Source organism: Neofelis nebulosa, chromosome 2, assembly GCF_028018385.1.
Source record: "Neofelis nebulosa isolate mNeoNeb1 chromosome 2, mNeoNeb1.pri, whole genome shotgun sequence".
In the NCBI taxonomy this organism is placed as follows: Eukaryota; Metazoa; Chordata; class Mammalia; order Carnivora; family Felidae; genus Neofelis; species Neofelis nebulosa.
In genome coordinates this window covers 123,455,571-123,476,799 of record NC_080783.1, presented here as the reverse complement: position 1 = coordinate 123,476,799, position 21,229 = coordinate 123,455,571, and the positions used below count along the sequence as shown (strand labels likewise).

Sequence of the window (21,229 nt, the reverse complement as noted above, 5' to 3'; positions counted from 1 at the left end):
CAAGAAGATGTTTTATTTAATAATATTTAGACAATAAACATAATAATATAAACAACTTAACTACTTCCTTGTTAATGGGGATAAGCCACCCTTCAGCCTGCATTTCACCGGAGTAAACAGATAAGCCTATTCTGGCTCCAGGAGTCATTAAGTGAGCAACACTGGTCTTCACCTTTCCCTTCCAGAAAGGCGGCCCCTTCCCTGTCCCCTGAGGTACCTGCCTTCCCCCTTCTCTGGACTTTCCATCCTCTCCAGAGGCCTCCCCTGCAGGGTCCGAGGGGTTTCCCGGGATCAGGCTGCAGCGGGGCCATTTGGAGCCTTTGTGTGAATTAGGAGAAGGTGCCCCTTCCACAGGCAGCCCCAGGCCAGTGGGGTGGCTGGGTACTCAGAGTCCACACTCATTCCCTTGGCTAGACACGTCATACAAGACACAACCTGCACAACCGTACCGGAGACTGCCTGCTGTCCCTCCACCGGTGGCTTGTCGGAGGGCCCCTGTGGACTTCCTCTCTGACTAGCAGTGGCCGGGCCCGGACCCTCGAGTGGCCAGAAGCGCCACTAGACACCCTTGGGCCCCAAGGCAGTGTCAGGAAAGCTACGGGGGTGGGGGGAGGGGGAAGCGGATGTAGCTTCTCTGCAGGGCAGCTGGCGGCTTCACATCCACCTGCCTTTCCTGCGTTATTGGGGCGGCTCCCCTGGCGCCAACCTCCTTCCCCACCACTTCTGCGATCCCAGTCACCCTCTCCTTCGCGGTCTCCCTCGTACTCCGAACACACAGCACCTACAAACGCAAGTGCTCCAGCAGCAGCCCCTCCCCACCACCCCGGCAGCCCCCCCTCCTGGCCTCCCTCCCACACCCGCTTCCGGAGGCCTCTCTCCCTCGGTGTGCAGCCTGATCCTCTGAGAAGTGAATCCGATACCTGGTGTTAGTAGTAGGTAATGCTGCCCTCATCACTTTTGGCTTTGCTTTGAATGGAAGCCTTCTGGAGGCTCACCGTCAACCCAGGTGGTGTTGCCTGGAGCGGGGCTCCGGGCAGATAATGTTGGGTGGCTTCACCCCGGGACTCAGTCCCTGAGTGCACAGGCCCGGCTTTCACAGCAAATCCTGGCCGGGAGACTTCCTGGTGTCACCGAGCTTTCGAGTCAGATTAGAGGTCAAGGAAGTACTTGCATAGCACCTGGGGTGCTTCCCCAGCATGGGCCAGCTGTGGTAGTTACCGGCTCCTGCCCAGGAACTGGGAGAGATCAGTGGGAAGGGGCTTCCCTCCATCTCCAGTGCCCAGCTTCTTTTCCCAACCGGATGCCATGGCTGGTCTCTTCCTTTGGGATTCTCCATCTCACAGCCCCGTCCGCCTCACGTGCACCTGCACCACCATCCACAGGCACCGTTTGTCCCCTGTGTTCTGCATGCACAGCAGACACAACACACACACACACACACACACACACACACACACACACACACAGGTGCACACACGCCCGGGAAACAAAGGTGCTTCTCCGGCAAATCCCACCCCCCGGGACGCCCACCCGGCCTTGCTCAGAACCCACTTTTTCTTCTGGCAGCTCTCAAGAGGGCTGGCGTGGCAGTGAGGGTGCCGGGGTGGCAGCATCAGTTGTGTTTAAAACTTGGCCATGTCACATATATGGTGAACGTCGACCTCTCTCTGCTCACTCGGGGTTTCCTGTGCCCAGGAACAGACCAGGGGAAAGAGCAGTGGTACCAGCTCTCAGTCTCCTTCAGCCCCTGGTTCTTGGGTCCTGAGCAGCCCAAGTTATGTTAAGGAAGAACAATGTCGGCCTAGCAGCCTCGGCCAGGCACCGAATTCCTGAGGGGTCAAAGCCTGACTTGAAATCTGCCTGGCCAAGTGTCTCATGCAGAGCTGGGCCAGCGTGGGTGGTTGATAAAATATCATTAGATGGCAGGGGGCGTGACGAAGACCACAAGAATGGGCTCTTTCTTGCTTTCTAGTTGCTTGCTATTAACTTGCTGGGGTGTCCTGGATCCCAGGAGAAGCCAGATGGCCCAGGGTCTGAGATAAACAGCCCTAAGGCTCCAGTCGCTTGTTGACAGTCCTTTCTGGGAATAGGCTCTTGGTGGAGTTTCTCAGGAAGGGGATCAGGCATTTGGTTAAAAGGGCAGGGTCTGTGCTACCCACAGTGAGGAAGCAGGTGGAAATAGGCGGAGCCCTGGTGTCTTGGTAAAATCGGCTCTCCAGAGAGAGAGAGAGAGAGAGAGAGAGAGGCGTCTTGATTGGTAGCACCTGCTGCTTCCCGTGATGTGACTACTCCCACCGTGGCCAAGTGCCAGCTACCGGTGTGACCTCACTGAGTGTGAGCCGGGAAGAGAAGCTCACAGGGGAGCAGGTGCAAGCCCGGGTGAGCCGGCCGCAGCCCAACGCTGTCCGAACTAAGCGTTTTCCTGGACAGGGAAAGAGGACTTTCCTTTATCTTGGAAGCACCTCCCCTTCTCCCCCTGCCTGCCTTGGAGGTCTCAAACGAACCTCAAATACCTTCCTGCCGGAGCTCCCCTGCCCTGCTAATGCACCCTCTCTAGGGGCATGTGAACCTCTTATCGTGTGACTGTTGATCCCTGTCTTCCTCGCTCGTCTGTGAGCCCTGAGAGGGAGGGGACTCTGTATAGTTGTGTCCCTGGATTGCTGGTGCCCAGCACAGCGCCTGCCACCAAGTTGGTGCTTAGTAAACAGCTGGTGACCAAGGAAAGAAATGAGGTGAGGCCTGACCTGGCCTTTGCTCCGAGTGCTGTGATCTTACCCAACCAGGGCACTTCATCCTCTAGCTTTTGGGTTTTTTTCCTTCTTTCCCTCCGCCCCCCATTGCATATACATATTTTTAAAAAGAATGCAAGATTTCAGAAGGGCAGTATGGTTTGCAAATGTTTGCAGCCCACCTTAGCAACGTGTCCACTTTTTTGTGTGATGTGTGTACGTGTGTGCATGATGTGCATATAGCATATGTGTGTTTGCAAGTGTGTGTGAGAGAGAGAGAAGAAGGGAAGAAGAAAATCTTATAATGAAATGTTTTTGTTTCCTTTTCATGTCCAAGGTCACCGGGTCATAGGAGAATCCATCTGACAGCCAGCCCTGCGGTATTAGATACATCTCCGTCATTGTTTTCCCAAAAGACTCAAGGCTTCCTTGGAATTCAAAGAGAACTAAGGGGTGCCAGTCAGCTCGTAAGTGCCTGTGGGCAGGTCTAGGTCTTAAGTGGCCCTGCGGCCCCCTAAAGCCCAGAACAGGGCAGTGCACACAGTGAGAACTCGGAGGCACCTGCTAAACACTTAGCTTCGAGACAGACCTCACCCTGGCAGTGAAAATTCATCCTCAATACCAGTTTTGGAGGGAACAAAAAGTCCCTCCATTTTTTACATGTTTGCTTAGGGACACATGAACAGAAACATCTCCAGAACACTTGATAGGTTTTGGTAGCTTTGATCATAAAGGCGACCACCTACAATGTATTTCTCCCCGGAGTCTAAGAAACACAGAAGATGCTTGTCTCTGGGATTTCTCTTCTGTCCCGGTCCAGCACTTTCCAGCAAAGCCAAAGGCAAAAGCTAAGTTTGGGGCCACCTTTCCCTTTGTTGGCTCATTTCAGGGGCCACGGCTCCCTTGCTTTTGTGACCATCCCAGGAATGAGAGGTGAGGGCCAGGTAGGACCACCCCCAGGTCCCTGGTAGGAAAGAAAAGACAAGGGGCTGTTCCCCATGTGTGCAGAACATGACATTGCCTTTCCATGGGACAAAGCCACATGGAGACAGCAAGGAGTGGATCCCAGAAATCTATGGGAGTGATTTTTAGCTGGCTGCAAATGCCCGGTGGCAGGAACAGACCCCGACGGTGGTGGGGAGCGGTCCTGGCCTAAATTCTGGAATGGGGCTTAGGAACCTGGTTGCACCTGTGTATGTAGAAGCTGGATCCGAGGAAAGGGTTGAAAGAAGAAGTGGCATGAGGAACACAGGTTGTGATTATGGTAACATACAATGCTAGACCCTTCAAGGCTTAAGTGCCAGGTGCCATGTTAGCCATTTCATAAGCATTACTACCCCGATCTTACAGATGGCTTAACTGAGGCTCACTCTACAAATGAGCAGTAAATCACAGCGACGCCACGACACTGACCTTCTGTCTTCCTTGTTTGGGGATTTAAGCTCCATTCCCTTCCGTCTCGCTTTACAAAGACCTTAAGCTCCAAACTATTTCCATGAGTCATTGACTGATGTCTGAAATTTAACTTTCTAAGATTGTAATAATTCAAGGAGAATATCTGCTGTCTGTTGAAGAGCTTTTAAGTGCCAAATACTGCACGATTACATATTTTCTCTCATTTAACCACCACTTCAAAAAGGGGGTATTGTTATTATATTCCAATTGTACAGTTGAGGAAGCTGAGAATCAAAGGGAGAGTATGTGATGTATTTAAAGTCACCCATCAGTAGGAAAAAAGGACCAAGGCCAGCCTTTTGCTTGCGCTGTTGTCTGTGAGTGGTTCACTGCCTTCCAATGGAGACAGTTTGACGGCTGCTAAAAGCATTTGCCCCTAACAGAAGCATCAGGCTGAGTCTTATCCAGCATGCATTTCTTAGTACGATGAAGGGTCAGAGATCACCTTTTGATGGAGCCAAAGTTTGAAAGCATCAAACCTCTGCATACCAAGAAGGGGACCTAATGATGGAAGGGGGCCCCACCGGCAAGTTGGCCGATAGGTTTTGTAAACAAAAAGCCAAAGTCAGTGAGCGGTTCTCTGAGGGAGTCGGAAAGGGTTGGTCAGCTCAAGCGTTTTATGACTTCCGAAGCTATGTGACAGACAACCTCATCACCTTAGCCCTACAAAGCAGCTATGAGACCACGTCTGTGGGGAAATACATATTTCTATGGACTGAGTCAGGGCTAAATTAGACATTAGGGTAAGGCAACACATCTGACTTTCATCACCATGACATCATCCTTTAGACCTTGTAAACGTTCATAATGATATTTTTGGTAGGCTGGAATAAGCTGTCTCCATCTGAGGTGTATTACTTTAAACCTACATTTAACAGACTAATAAAATGAGGTGTCGGCCAGCTAATCCCCTGTAGTCATATCCTCAGAAGTATCCAGGCAGCAAAATGAACCAGTTATGAGTAATTGTCCTGAGGTGGCCCTGAGGGCACAGACCCTGACCATCCTGTGTCACTTGGAGTAGTGGATGACCAGAGCTGTGTATCTGGGACCGGGCATTCCCCTCCCACGGGAGACTCCATGGTCTACATCCCTCGGGATCCTGAGACCTAGGAAAAGGATCCGTGGTCTGAAACATCCCCCACCCCCACCTCAAGAACAGGGGTTGACCTAGGGCTGGGGGACGCCTGCCTCATCTACCATGTTTTAAACACGGACCGTCCATCATTGCAGGTGGCATTATGGGAATTCCTCTTTTTTAACTGAAGCATAGGACCAATGTCTGACACTGAAGGCTCTCCTGGAACCACAATTTTCATAATTATCGCATGATAATTATACTAACTCAATACAGGCCAATGTGTCTGTTCAGGACCCAGTCTCTGCCGGGCTGTGTGGGATGCTTGATTTCACCCCTCATTGGCCTTTCCGGTACACTTGGTCCTACTCAGCCCTTCACTGAGCTCCTGAAAGTGATGGCATAAGATCCCCCATTCCTTCCCTAGGAATGACCAGTGGCCCTTCAGAATAAACAGATCCAGAGATTTCCCCTTGGAGATGGCCGCTCTTCCCTCCCGGGTCTCAGCCTCCCTTAGGTAGAGGGAGGAAGGGAGGTCAGGCTCTGCCCCTGACCGGGACCCACTTGAGTTTAGATTTTTCCCTCCTGCTCCTGTCCTTCCCCCACTCACCTCCCTTCTCTGACTCCTCTCTTCAGTCACACGTCTCAGAGCCTTCCAGTCTCGCTCTCTGTCCTGCTGAATATTAAAGCTCATGTCCAGCCCTGGTCTACAACAGTTCCCCGGGCCACCGTGCATTTACCAGAGGCAGCCAAGCCTCCACAGCCCTGCTCTACCTGCGACCCCTTAGCTGAAAGGGACTCCACAAACTATTTGTGCAGCCCATGTCATGCCTCCTCCAGGAAGCCTTCTCCAAAATGCAGATCCCACGCATCTCCTTTCTTAGCCTTCTGTCACAATCCATGTCTATGCCACACTTACCAACCTCATGCATTCAACCAATGCTTTTTGAGCTCAATACAGCAAAGCTCCAACCCTCATTCTTACATTCCTGTGGAGGAAACAGCACACAAACAGACGAATACTAGAATTAAGTGCTGTAAAATAAAGCACGGGAAGGGGCTAGCTAGAGTCTACCGGTGGCTGGGTTTGGTAGGGAGTGGAAATAGATATTTTAAATTAGGCAATCAAGAGGTGACCTCTGAACAGAGGTTAACAAAAGTTAACCATGCAAAGAAGACCTGTGGGCAGAAGAGTCCCAAATAGCAAGCGCAAAGACCCTGAGATAGTAAACAGATTAGTGTGCCGGAGACCTAGCCAGGAGATCAGTGTGGCTGCCACATAGCAGTCAAGGAGAGGAGAAATCCAGGATGTTGGAGACAGGGGCAGGGTCCAGACCATGGAAAGGCAGGGCTTCTCCCAGTAGGGTTTCAACCCAACTGACACCTGGAGCCGGGTAACTCTTTGTTGCAGGTGGCTGTCCTATGGACTGTAGGATATTTAGAGCATCCCAGGACTCCACTCCCTAAAAGCCAGTGTCACCATCCCCACCTCCCACTTGTGACCATTAAAATTTATCTCCAGAGCCTGCCAGATGTCCCCCAGGTGACAGGGGACAGGCAGAAGTATGGATTGTATTCCATGTGTAGTGGGACGACATTGGAAGGTTGAGGCCTGAGAAATCATGGGACGTGACTGACACCGTTAAAAAGGCACACTGACTGCAGCAGGGTTAAAAGGGTGGAGGCAGGGGGCTCCATGAGGAGGTTCTGGAGTAGTCTGGGGGACAGGTGATAGCGGTCTGGACCAGGCAGTGGTGGGATGGTAAGCAGTGATTGCATTCAGAATTTACTTTGAAATCAACAAGACTTGCTGGTGGATTGGATGAGAGGTGACCAGGAAGGTAGACACAAGGATGATTTCTAGCTTTGGGGTCCGAACAACTGTGGGGATAATGATGTCATTATCTAAAATAGGGAAGGCTAAAGTAAGACCCAAATCTGCAATATCCAAGTGGACGGGGCAGTAGCCCATAAGACCTAGGGGCTCAGGGGAAAGGTCCACATTGGCAACAGACACTCAGAAGTGGTGGACTGTATTTAATGCCTGGGGAGGATGAGAAATCCAGGAAGAAAGTGATACAGAAAGGGAAAGAGCCTGGACTGAGCTCAGGACATTCCAACATTTAGAGGTCAGGAGAAGGCAAAGCCACCCAAGGGGACAGAGAAGGGAGAAGGGACATTAGGAGAGCTCATGTCCCTGCGCATCTGACCCTGTAACTACATGTCCACGGCCGGGTCGACAAGTAGCTGAGCAGCTCCTGAGGCATCCATTTGTGCTCAGCGTCAACGACCCCTACAACACCAGGTTTTGGGCAACCAAATGACATAGCAGAAGTCACCTTGTCTAATCCTTCCCAAGAAGTTCTTTTAGTCCCATTTACAGCTGAGGAGACTAGAAGTCAAAAAGGTACAGTAACTCACTCTCAATCACATGTGTTTTTAGCCCCCCCCGGACCTGGAATCCTGGAGGGGCTGATTCCACGTTCCCACTTTTTCCACAGTGCCCTTGGCCTCTTGCATTAGGCCCGTTCAATGCCCAGCACAGGCTCTGTTCCCATTGTGGCAGGAACAGCTCATCTCTTCCCAAGCTTACGCGAAATGCTTTCACATCTGCTGCTGCGTTTGGTATGGGCGGGAGGGAGCTAGCATCACTCACGTAGGGCAAGTGACTGTCAAGGTCCCCTACCCAACCAAGGGCAGAACCAGCGCTGGTACCCGGGCCCCACACTCCTCGTCCAGGGCTTTCACACCTCACTTTGTTTATCCACAGCCAAGGTGCTTCCCCAGCTGGCAGCCATAATCAAAGCAGCAGCCCTACGCGGTACAGAGGGGCAATATCATTACTCTCATTGTACAGATTAAGACTCAGAGGCTCAGGGAGGTTCTGCGATTTGACCAGGTTACACAGCTAGAGAAGGCTGAGCCAACGATAAACGCCTGGTCTCCTGAATCTGAGTATGACCGAGGTGAAAGAAGTAATCTATACCCGACTTAGCCATTTTTTCTTTCTTACATAACAACCTTTCCAGCCCATGAAAGAAAGAAACTCCAGACAGGTTTGTGGAGTTCTCCCAAGCGTAAGTTTGCCAGTCAGAATTCTGTAATAGGGCCATAATCATTCAAGAAGTTGACATGATGAGAAGGGGACCTTCTATGTGCTGTGCCAATTTAAATTATTATTTTGCTTAACCATCAAGATCCTTTAAAAAGAACCTTTGAAACATATTTTTGCTTTATTAAGCCGTCCACTTCCTCACATGCCCTGCTCTTTTTTAGAAAAATTCAAAACAACAACACTGAAAAGCCCTTCCCCCGCCCCAAATATTTCCTTCCATTTCCAAGACACAGAGATGCTGACACACGGGCGTGAAGTCTGGAGTCAGGCTTTGGGTGTCTGACCTCTTCAGAAAAGAAAACGAAAACATTTCTGGGTGTTCACACTTTCCCCCAGAAAGGACAGACACCACACTCTTGAACCCAGATGAAAAGAAAGGTAATTCATTTCATGCCTAAGAAACATTCTTGGTCGTGTGTCATGTTCTGGGACAATTGATTCCATTTGTCACTGCAAGTTTCAGGAAGGGTGGAAATATGCTTCCCCCACCCCCGCCTTTGGGGCACAGAAAAAGTAAGTCGGCGTTTGTTTTTTCCTTAAAAATAAAAACAAACACAAAACCAGGTGTAATGATGATGTATTTAAACAGCGTCTTGGCTGTTTCCCCTGCTGTCCACGCAAGCTCCAGGGCTCGGCTCAGTATAACCCACCTGCTTGGGGGAAGGGACTGGGTACAAGCAAGAGTGTCCCTCTGTTATAAATGTTAGTTACAATGTGCAACTGACCTGGTGATGTTAATTTCATAGGGCATAGCCCAATGGTGGTGGAGGGGAGAGAATTCCCTTACAGAGACGGAAATTAACACTAGGACCACGTCCCTTTTCTCCCCTTCTGCCCCACTGCCCTGAAACCTCAAAGAGAGATGTCTTAAGTGCCCGGAAAGGAGCATTAAATCTTTGGTCTGGACAGGAATTCAGCATTTGAGGAGATGTCACTAATAATCCTCTTTGAGTGTTAGTGGTGAAAATGGGGCCCAGGGGGAGGGCATTTTATGAGGAGAGAGCTGGAATGAGCCCCAGGGGAGCACGAAGAAACACAGATGAGGGGGGGAAGGTGACAATTCCACGTGAACAAAGAGGCAGGCAGTTTGTCATCACTGATCTGTCTTCAGGGGCTGCATTAGCCAGGCTCTCAAGAAAATTGGGACATTTTACCTTTGTGGCCCCAAACTAGGATCCCGGTGTGGATCGCTCAGGTACCCCCTGCCGGGAAGGGTAGGTCTTAGGTCAGTGATAGGTTGTGGGCCAGGGTGAGGGCTGGAGTTAGGATTAGGGTTTGGTTTGCCCGAAGGTGGCTGTCCCAAGTGTCCACATTAGGAGCCTTTAAGCTGTTTGTACCAGGAGAGAAACAAACTCCCGGCATTGGGGCAGTCTGGAGCCTCGCTCATGAGAAAATGTTAGGCTCCCTCGTCTGGGCAGGAACTTCTTTAGTATTTTGACAATGTCAACATTTTAATGGTATCTTAGCTCTGCTGCCCTTATAAAAATATACTAAAGGGGAAGGATGTGATTTGTGGGAACAGAAGCTCCCTCCAGAGTCACTGCATCCGCACTAGGACCAAAGCATTTGTCCTAGTCCCAAGGCCAGGAAAGGCGGCGATATCCCTCTGGTGGTTCCCAGTGACAGGGAAGGATGCCTTGTGCCCCTTGGACAATGAAGCCATGGTCATGAGTGGGCAACAGAATCACAGGGAGATGGCTCTGCAAGCATGAAATGGGAGAAACATGATCTAGAAGGTGGGAACGAAGACAAGCTTGGTTTGCCAGAGAAACAACAAAATTCAGGGATGATAAAATGGAAGTCATAGTTCTGATGAGGTTGAGTAGTGATAAAGGAAGAGGAGGGGGCGAGGAGGAGGAGGAGGATGGGGAGGAGGGGGATGGGGAGGAGGAGGAAGAGGAGGAGGAGGGGGAGGGGGAGGAGGAGGAGGAAGAGGAGGGGGAGGGGGAGGGGGAAGGGGAGGGGGAGGAGGGGGAGGGGGAGGGGGAAGGGGAGGGGGAGGAGGGGGAGGAAGGAGAAGACAGATGATAACAACAGCTCTCACTTACAGAGGGCCACTTTGGTGGCAGGCACTTCATACATCTTTGTCACTTAATCTACACAACAGCCCTATGAGGATGGAATTCATCTGACCGCCCAGAGAAGGACACTGATGCTGTGAGAACTCAGGTTACCCAACATCACACAACCGGGAGTCACAGAGCTGGGACTTAACTCCAAGTTTGTCTGGCTTCGGAGCTACGCCCTTTTCTAAACCATGCCGCTGTCTATACCAGTAGCTTTTAAACTTTTTAAACCATGACTCGTCATGAAAAAATTCATTTTCCATCATGATCCGGTTTGCACATACGTACGTGTAAGCGTGCATACCACTAAAACATAAGTTTCATGAATACTTTTTGCTACATGCAATGCATTTTGATTTTTAAAAATTTTATTCTACTCTCTTGCATTGAGAGAGAGAGAGAGAGAGAGAGAGAGAGAGAGAGAGAGAGAGTTATACTACTAAATTGGTTTCATATCCCCCTGATGGGACTCAATCTGTATTTTGAAAAAAGTTTTCCTTTCCTCTACTCGATGGCAGTTGATTTGAAATGTTTTTCAACTTCCTGCTTGATCTTGCTGGATGCTGGGCAGCATCTCTGCTTCTGAGGCATGCTGCTACTCATGCACTCAGGACCATCCCTCTGGTGGAGGGGGTCATCATCAATCAAATATTTCAGAAATTACAAATATCTGACAAAGCCATTTGCTTGGAGAACAGTCAGTCCAGGAAACCATCCAGAAAACATAACCGCTGATCTCAGGCACCAACTAATACAATATTTTAGGCAGTTGACGCATGCTTGCAAAAGAACTCTTTTCACTGCTTTCGGAGCCTAAAGGACTCCTCTCGCCTCACAAGGCAGTGTGTGCTCACCACCTAACAATAACGCCAGAGGGAAAGAAACACACAAGGTCACGTGGGGAATCCATCGACCCACCGTCAAGACTCACGTTGCGTTTCTCAATTTTTCGTGAGCACACCTAGGATCTGAAATTGGACTGCTCTTTAGGGGAGGGTGTGTGTCTCCACCCTGGTCTGGGATTTCAGGGACAAATCTGTTTCGACAGCTAGGGACAGTGACAGGGTTGGTTGCATCAGGGTTGGGTCATGGAAAGTGAAGTCCAGATCAGATGGCTCAGCACGAGTCAGCCCTGATGAGCCGTGGACTCGGTGACTTCACTCCAAGCAATGTGCACGCTAATTGAGAAAACATGTTCCTGTGATGGCCTCATGCAAAAATCCAGATTTACGAATTTTTTTTTTATTCCTAAGAATTCCTTGAATATTTGCCGTGCGTGTCTATACAGCCTCCGGGAGTCCTTTTCCTTCTTACTGAGTAGAGCTGTGTTTTTCTGCTGTGGCTCAGGTCAGGTTTTTAAAAGGGTGGGATCCTGATGGAGAACAAGTAGGCAGGTGGCCACAGGCCGTGGGGAGAAAGAGGAGGAGGGCTAGAGATGAGAAAAATAACTACACCTTCTGTCCTTTTTCTGGGGCAGAAAAAGCGACTGAGACCCAAGTCCTTACAAAGCAATGATCCACAAAGCTCAGTGAGGGGCCCTTCTCCTTCATGCTTCTGGCTCTGTATTCTTAAAGCCCCACCTCGAGCTGGCCAAACCCCCACCCACCCCAGCCAGCCTGAGGAGCAGGCTTACTGGGCGCTCCTGCATTGCAGGTTCTGGACTAAGTTTGGGCCTTCCGGCATCCACTTCTCTGACCTCGCGACTGCCCGCTAAGATTGGCATTGTGATTCCCTCTTACAGATGAGGAAACTGAGGCACACAGGGATTAAGGAGCGTGGTCAGAGAACCAATAAGAGGTGGAACCATGGGATCCGGAGCTATTTCTCTTTGCGTGCCAAGGTTCCTTCTATATCCAGCCCTACCCCCCACCTCCAGGAAGCCCCCCTGGAGTGCACCACATCATTCAGACCGCTCCCCTCCTGGGGCCCCTACAGCCACCACATTAGCACTTCTTCAGCTAGCTCCCCTGGTCCCATCCTCATGCTGCCCTCGACTGCTCCAAGTGTGTTAATCTAACTGAGAAGATAAAAAAGCCTGCTGACAGATTCTGTTGGGTCTGCATGGGTGTTTTGAAAGTGAGGACATAATACATTTAAGCTCAAAGTTTTGACTTCTCTTGAAAAGTTGGAAGACCTGGCCACATTGGCCCTACAATCCCGCAAAGCGACAGACGGCCTGTCCCCTTTGGACGGGGTGCACTCTGGAGCTCACCGTGGTCCCCACCAGCCTCTGGACTTACCTCACTTACGTTATCTGATGAGCCTGTAAAGCCATTTCAATCTCGACTCCTGAGCAAACTCCTTGATGAGATGGGATCATGATTTATATGGATCGTGAACCCCCCCATCGCGCCCAGTCTCCCTGGTTAGTGCCTCAATAAAGAGGCTGAGAAAAGGGAAAATCAATCCACAGGCCTAACGTCTGGGGGGCCTGCCTCCCCAGTGGGGTGGGGGCTGTGTCCCCTTTAACCACAGGCTATAGGTGGTTCAGTGACAGCTACTCAGCCAGGGACCCTTGGTCGGGAGAAGCACAACCGGCCTGCTGTCATAGAAAAATTCACTTCCTCCTTCTTTCTCCTCTTGTAAACTTGATAAGATACATAAAATCCCCAAGACACAAGTGGTTGGAGGAGGAGGCGTTGGTATGTGGGGTAAGGAACCAAAACACTGTTAAAGCTGCCAGTGCAAATGGCCATTCTCAAGAAATGCCTTATTTAGAGAGCACTGCCTAACGTTGCTGAAGTAAAAGTCTGAGGAGAAGTTGGCCTCTGAAAGAAAATTATCCACGCGTCGTCTTTCCCCTGGACGTTATGAGGCAAAAAGAATTCAGAAATGAAGGCTTTGGTTAAAATTCTATCAAAATGAGTCTGTTAATTACAGAAGGTCCAAATATAGGTGAGTAAGTTCCTAGAAAAGCCTTCAATGCTGTTAAAGAGATGTCTTCCCTCAATGCAGCAAAGCTTTAGATAGAGACGCAGAGATCTCAAAAGCATAAGGATGGGTGGCTCAGTAGGTTAAGCATCCGACTCCGGCTCAGGTCATGATCTCATGGTTCGTGGGTTCGAGCCCCACGTCGGGCTCTGTGCTGACTGTGCGGGGCCAGCTTCGGATTCTCTCTCTCCCAATCTCCCTACCCTTCCTTCCCTCAAAATAAATAAATAAACTTTGAAAAGGAAAAAGCGCAAAGCTGATGTTGTCTGACCTGAAGTGAAAAAGCATGACGGGATGACCTCCTCAGATGAGTCCCTCCAAGGGAGAACACGAGGGAAGGAGAGTCGTGCCTGCGCGGTGCCTCCCGTGTGCCCGGCAGGTGCTGGCGTGCGTCCCACTTACTACGCACCACAGTCCGAAGGAGCAGGTACTACTCTACTGTTACTTCTGTTTCATGGAAGAGGACCCCAAACCACAGGTGACCCCTTGCAGCTCTCTCTGCTGGGTGGTCACCCCTCTCCCCTCTGTCACCTGTGTCACCTAGTCCAGCATCTCGTAGGCAGTTAGAGCCCAGCATGGCTCCAACTTCAAAACCACCGTCCAAAGGGACCCTGCCTCTCTTGGCATCTCCCACACACCTCGGGGGTCCGACACCTGGTTATTGACAAGGATGAGGTGGTAGCCCAGGGACTCAGCCTCCGAGCCAGTTCTGCCCGAGTCCAAACACGGGATGGCGTGTCACCAGATTGAAAAGCAAGTCACTTTGTCCATGCCTCAGACCCACAGTGCTGAGGGGAGGCAGGACCTCCCTCCACCACCCACCTGGGCCGAGCGCTCATGGCTTCTACCAGACGGCCGGCCTCCTTCAGCTCCCTTGGGGACAGCATGCAGAATGCAGACACACGAGCACGTCACCAACCCCGGCTACCGAAGGAACAGCCAGAGGAACTGGGAGACTCAGCCCATCTGTACTAAGTGGTTATCGGGAAACGATTCCGGCAGTGGTGGATCCTAACTGCCCTCGGTGTGGGGTGGCTTGGGCCGTTCCCTCCCACTGACTCGGGAGCCAGGTCCTTGCACTTGCAACCCTCCACCTGCAGAAGCCAGCGCAGGAAGGTGCCAGAGCATCTCCAACTGCTTTGCCTCGTGGTCAGTTTTCGGGAAAACCCTGACTGTCTGACTCTGACTAATCCTACTACTAATGAAAAGACTCTCTGCATGTGGAAGGGGTTGGCCCAAGTCTTGGGCAACTTAAAAAGCCACTGCTGCTGGTCCCACCTGACAGACTGCATCACCAGACCATTCTTGGCCTCATCAGGGATCTCCTTAGGTCTCCTATGTCCTTCCCCCACCACCTCATTAAGAGTCAACTCTAAACCCTGCCAGCCCTTTTCTATTACTTGGGGGCAGGGGGAAGAGTGTAGCAAGCAGGTGTTTCTAGAACACCCTCCCAAGATAGCATTCATTTCAGCCCTCTGCACTATGAATAATCAACCGGCCCCATCTTTTGTCCTACAGTGAGAGCTTGGGGCAGGGGTAAGTATAACATGAGCTGTTCTCCTTGAGAATAAACCCAGTGTTCCAAGCACCACCCCCTCCAGTGTAGCATTGCTGGCTGACTTTTTTCAGTCAAATGTCACATTTTTGATTCCCATTTATTCTCACAGCTTGGGCACAGTTGTATTAATTTGCTATCAACATGGCCCCATGTTGTATTAAGTGCCGGCAGTGCCGGAGAGGGTTCTGCCTTCTCATTCTCTCATTCAGGAAAGGGACCTCCTGGTGCCAGAGTGTGATCCATTTAGTAAAGGAAGGAAGGATTCCCTCCCAGAGCTGTGGACACCCGGGGCAAGCAGTCTGCCTGTGTTTTTAACAGCATATGGCAGGGAAGGAAAGCTGCCGTGCTCTGATACCACCTGTCCCTTCCCCCCACTCTTGCTGGTTTTCTTTTCATGTGGGTCATTTGTAGTCATACTCCAGTGACAAAGGGGACAGAGTGATTCCTGGTGGGACCACAGCACTGAGGTTCCTGCCAACGGCCTCCTGGAGACTGATATGCCGGTTCTTGGAGATGAAGCCCCAAGTCAATGATGAAATAACGGATGCCCCGAGAGTGGGGCCTGGAAGAAAGGCACTTATTGGTAATTCCCAAGGGAATTTTTGACCGAGAAGAGTATTATCCTTCTAATAGGCATTTACCCATATACGAGGGGCAGTGGCGGGGGGTGGGGGAGGTGAATTTTTGGTTGTCGCCATGACTTCTGGCGTTTATTTAGTAGGCAAGATAGGGATGCTAAGCTTCCTGCATTATGTAAGCAGGTCACACTTAACCAAGAATTGTCCCCAAAGTAAGTCCCATTGGGAAACACTATTAATTCAATACAACTGTCCTATAGATTGGAAAAGTGAAGCCTGACAGGTTGAGTGACTTGCTCAAGGTCACAAAGATTTTTTCTCTCCTGTCTCCCAACTCAGGACTACTACAGAACGTTTGCCCACAATACAGCAAAAAAATGTCCAGAGATCATCTCAGTGTTTCAGTCTGATTCCTACTATGTCAGAGTCTGAGGCCAATGGTCTATACAGGCTCCTCAAAAACATGTAAAGCAGCCAATAGAAGAAGAATAAAAAACATCAGGAAGCTTGAGAAACTTTTTTATTGTATATTGTCATTATTCTGGTCTTGGCCAATCATTGTGGCGGAAGGTCTAGCCTCCTTGGTTCTAACAGTGACAATTCCATCCCTGTGCACACCTGATCTAAAGGCCAATGACTCCAAAGCCTTGGTTTCCCCAGCTGCATTTCTGCCTCAGGGCCATCCTGGTGTTACTGCTCTTTGGAGTTAGGATGTCAACCGTGTGCTCACTGTCAAGACGCAAGGTCCCTGGGAATGGGTCGGGGAATGGTCTTCCACCTACATTTATCTGCCTAATGCCCAATGCCACTATAAGCTGTTCTGTGACACTGGTCCATCATACAGTTGATTTCTCAAGACTGGGTGAGCTTGAGAGCTGACAGTTTAGGTGGTGGTTTGCAAGATCGGAAGTGCCAGTCAGAGAAAGAGAAACCCTCTGGGAACATAGGTCTTATTTTGCTCAGACATAGCCAGAAAATTTTTTAAATGTTTTATTTATTTATTTTGAGAGCGAGTGTGACTGGGAGAGGCAGAGAGAGAATCCCAAGCAGGCTCCACACTGCCAGCACGGAACCCGACAAGGGGCTCGATCTCACAAATCAGGAGATCATGACCTGAGCAGAAACCAAGAGTCAGATGCTTAACCGACTGAGCCACCCAGGTGCCCCTAATACCCAGAGATTTTAAGTGAATCCTCAGCAAACCTTCCACTGCCTCCTAAGAGCAGAGTATTTGCTGCCAGCAAAGGTCTCCAAGGCCTGCTCGGGACCCCAAAATCCCTACCAGTTCTTACTGGGAGCAGATCAATGGCTGGGGCTCTGGTCCCTGGTCTTGCACTGATGTTGGCTCAGGGGTTTGGGCGTTGCCTCCGCTCCAGGCATAGTAGGGAAGAGCAGTAGGATGTCTCCTGGTAATTTCTCTGCAGCTCGATGCAACTGCCGCTGCAAAGGGCATTCGACTGTGCCGCAGGAGTGCTCAGTGCTTGTTGCAAAGTGAAGAGGTGAGACTTTCTCATCAGTTTCATCTCAGTAATGATGAGAAACTTCCCTCAGGCTCCAGCCCTGCCCTGCCATGCCCTACCCTCCCTGCTGATGTCGGCAGGCAGCCGGGGCCCCCTTCCTGGTCCTGGCCACTGCCAGGATTTCTCCACGGAGGAGAAGAAGAATGTCAAACCTCCCTCTGGGCCCCCAGCTGGGGGCGATGAGGGGTGGGTAATAGGAGGAGGTGAGAACCTCACTGCTTTGAGAAGGACTAAAGGTGCAGGAAGAGTCACCCAGACTAGGATGACTGTCCCCAGCGGACCCAATTTTCCCACTTGCTGGTAGGCTTGGGCTGCTTCAGGGGAACAAGGCTGCCCAGGGAAGGGGTGGCCCCAGCAGCTGGTTATAAAATCCTCTGAGGGACTCCTACAAGTCCATCCACACATGAGTCCCCACGCTCCTGGGACCTTGGTTTCCCATTCGTGGTGCCTCCTAACATTTTCCCCTTCAAGGCTGCCCTTTCTTTCACCTGCATAAAAACATTGGGGAAAGGAGGAGGGGTTTGGCAACACGTGACGCGAACCCCACCCCCTGCAACTGACGACCCAAGTATGAGGAACACCACGCGCTTCTTCAGGGAGTCAATGCCAGCAGCGCCAGACCCAGCCCCCAGACCACTCCTCCCCGCCCTCTCTGCCCAGTCCGCAGTCCCCTCTGAACCTCCGGGAACACTGCCCAACATGGATTGACATTTGGGTTGCCGAGGCTGACATATGACTTATTCCAGAATAAGATCCACAGAAGGCGCCCATCCAGATCTGATGTAGCCCTTTCCTCTGCAGAGGGAGAAAGTTTCAGACGTTCGGTAAAAAACCGAAAACACTGCGCAAGACGGGCGGGCAGGGCACAAGTGCTGCTGCCCTTTCTGTGCTGCTCTGGGAGGGAGAAGTATTCCCCTCCAGCAGACTGAATTGGCAGCTTCAAGAGCCTGAAGACCCTGCAACGATGTCACTGGTGGGCCTTCCACCACCATGTGTGAATTTGCAGAAGGCAGCTGGCCCTGCACGTGGAGGGGAAGAGGGGGCTGGCCCTGGCAGTGGGTGTGCCCACAGGATGGAGCCAGGACAATTAATCAAGTGCCTTTTCTCCAGGATTTCCATTGGCCTCAGATGACAGATGGGGCAGAGGCACCCAGGAGAGCACTATTTTGGTTTCCAGCTGGGAACGTGCACTAAGTTTTCCTTAATACCCACAGCACCCAACAGGCTTTGCTGTAACACACTTTAATGCATGAAACACCCATAAATTATCCTTCAAACTGTTACAACTTCCAACCTGGAACAACTTGGAAAAACCAGCCTAGCAAGCAGGATCTTTTTTAATCTCTCAAGTCACAAGGGAAGAGAAAGTTCAAGCAGAAAACACCTTCCATGAGAATCTCAGAGATTTTTTTTTTTTTTTTTGAAAGGAGAGTTGTAATCAAACACTGCTAAGCCGCTTGTTCGTGTTGACCCAAAGATGCCGCTTCCTGACCTCTGAGTCCTCTCTCTGCCTCCCCTCTGTCCTTGCCGTCTGGACCCAAGGCGCTGCCCGCCCCACCCCTCCAGCTTCTCCTACACCTGGCAGCAGACAGCTGGAGGTGAGGCCTGTGACCCAAGTAGCCGGGTTAAGCCTTGGCGACCTCGGTCCAGCGCGGCTCCTTGGAGGTCCCCTGGTGCACAGGCTCCTTCTATCGAGCCCTGGGGCCCTCACTAGGGTCTCCCAGCCCTCCAGCGACTCGCGGAGGAGCCCAAGGACCCTTACTCGGTTCCCTGCACCGCTTCCAGTGAGCCCTGCCCGGCTCATCCCCTCACCTGGGGGCGACGTAGCACTTTGCGTACTCCGCGCACACACCAGCCCCCGCGCGCTACGCACTCGCCCGCCGCGGCGCAGACCACCATTCCTCCCGCCCCGGCGCGCTCGCAGCCCGCGCATCCCTCTCTCTACGCTCTTTCGCGCTCCCTCACTTGCGCGCGGTCCCCTTCGTCCTGGAGCTGGTAGTCCCTGGCACAGCCGTTGCGGCCACTGCAGGCTCCAGGGATGCCTCCCGGACTTCGGGCCATCGAGAGACCCGGAACTCCTCGACCAAAGAGCGAGAGAGAGCGCTGCTCTCCCGGACTCGCCCGCCTGCCCAGGCTCCCGCGCTCCCACACCCACTCGGGACACTGCTGCACTTCAGCCCGCGGGAGCCTCGGGGGTGCCCGGAGATCCCGCCAAAACAGGATCCATGCACTCTCTCCCGGGGAGCCCAACCGCGCCAGCCCGCGCCCCCTGCCCGCGCTGCGCCCCTCTCCGCGCTCGGTTCGGGGCAGCCTGACTCACCGCTGCGCTCCCCTCCGGCTCCCAGCGCTCTCTGCTGTGCATGAGCGCCGAGCTGCTCTAACACAAGCTTCTTGAATTCTTAGCCCCTCCTCCCGGACTCCTGAGTCACTCACTCCAAATCCTTCCCCCCACTGCAACCCTCCCCAGCCCCGGCCCAGCACCTGCTCTGGTGGGCGGAGGTGTCGGGCTATCAGGGGTCCTGGGTGTTACAGATCGATAGCTCCCGGGAGGGCCGGCTCCACACAGCCAGGGAAGGGTTCAAGTCTCCGGAGGTCAAAGGGAAACGCACGGGGGTCGGAGGGGCCGCGCGCGCAAAGCCTGGACGGGGATTTTCTGGGGCATCAGGCGGGGGTGCCGGCTCCGGACGCCAAAGGGCCAGCAGGCCGTTGTGGGCGGAGTTGCCCGGAGCTCCCCGCACCTCCCCGCCCTTGCCTCGCGCGTCGCCTGCAGCCAGAGCTCCCGGGGTCCGCCCGACGTCACGCTCGGTGCCCTAGGCTCTCTGGCTGCCTCTGCTCCTAGCAGCCAGAGAAAAAAGCCAAGAGAGCTTTCCGCCTGGGACGCCACCCGACGCCCGGGACGCCACCCGACGCCCGGGGAGAAAAGAGCACCCAGGGAAGCTTGGCGAGATGCAGGTGCGGGGCTCCTCTGATACAAGGGAAGGAGGTGTCTCCGAAAACCAGAACCAGCTAGAAGGCCCCCAGGCAGGGGCAAGTCGGCGTGGGGACAAGGGCTAGAGTACTTAGGCAGCAGGACTTAGATTCAGGGCTAGAACTTAAGGGCCCAGATTCCAGAAGCTTCCTTGCTGCGATCGCTGATCCCTCTGAAATTGTAGGCGAATTTGTATGTCTGTGTTTGATGTGTGGTTTTTTCTGGGTAGAGGGTCTGCAGCTTTCTTTAGCTTTGTAAGAGTTTGTCGCTCTAAACTGATCTAGGCAGAAAGAGCCTCTGCCCAGCCTTAGGCCCTAAACAAATTCCTTCTTATCCTCACCGTGTGGACTTTAAGTGAGACAGGATCTCTGGGATTTCTTGGGTTCCTGGATTCAGAGCCTGACAGGGGAGCTCATCTGGATCCACAGCCTGCCCTTTCCCACCCCAGCCCCAAAGGAGCAAGGCAGATTTTTCACCAAGTGTACGTCATTAATTGTAATGTGCTGGGGGATCCATAGGTCTTTGAAAATTCACACCCCCTCTCCCTCTGGGGTCCAGCTCTTCAGATGTCTTCACTTCTCCCTTGAATAAATTGTATGCTGAACCCCCACCCTGTGCCTGATGTCACAAGGAGGAACAGATGTGGGGACAGAGACAGAGAGAAGCAGAGACCCCCTTTTTGGTGAAGGCATGCCAGCACAATACAGGCGAAAGTCACCCTCGCGTACTGGGATTTAGTGAGACCCAGGAGTGACTTCTGTTGTCAATCCAAGAGTAGCCCTTTACCCCCAGTGCAGGTCACTTGAACACAGTGAGGCTCTGCTTAGGCATTTCCAACCCCCTTCACACATATTGGCCTGGGGTCTTCACTTCTTTCTGTTTTCACCTTTGCCCCCATACCTAAGTTCACTCCGTGGATGCATACTCTGAGAAGGATGAGGTAGGAAGAAAGCCCCAGAAATTAAAAGTCAGCTTTAGCTTTGGTATGACCTCGTTGTTTCCCAGCAAAGGCTCTTCCACTTCTGAGTTGTTCAGATACAGACTGGTGGCTGAACACACTTTGGAGGTGGGTGCAAACGACTGGGGACACCATAAATGGCCTTTCTGCAAAGGCGGCATCAGACTCAGGGTGATGCGTTAGGAAATTAGCATCGTCAAATAAACAAAGGAATTTCCAGACAATAGGACAAATTCATTCATCAATCGTGTCATGTAGAAACTTGTTCCAAAG

At 51.9% G+C, this 21,229-nt stretch overlaps 1 protein-coding gene across 2 annotated transcripts in view; it reads right to left on the bottom strand.

Annotated features, from left to right (window-relative positions):
• NGF (nerve growth factor) overlaps window positions 1–19,695 on the bottom strand; it is a 54,543-nt gene extending 34,848 nt beyond the window's left edge. Inside the window, exon 1 of one of the 2 annotated variants that reach the window (XM_058716109.1) lies at window positions 19,512–19,695. The gene's annotated coding sequence lies outside the window, so the exon portion shown is untranslated. Of the gene's footprint in view, window positions 1–19,350; window positions 19,433–19,511 lie in introns of those variants that run through there. The other variant, XM_058716110.1, reaches the window with a different exon arrangement.
• Between the last annotated feature and the right edge of the window lie 1,534 nt (window positions 19,696–21,229).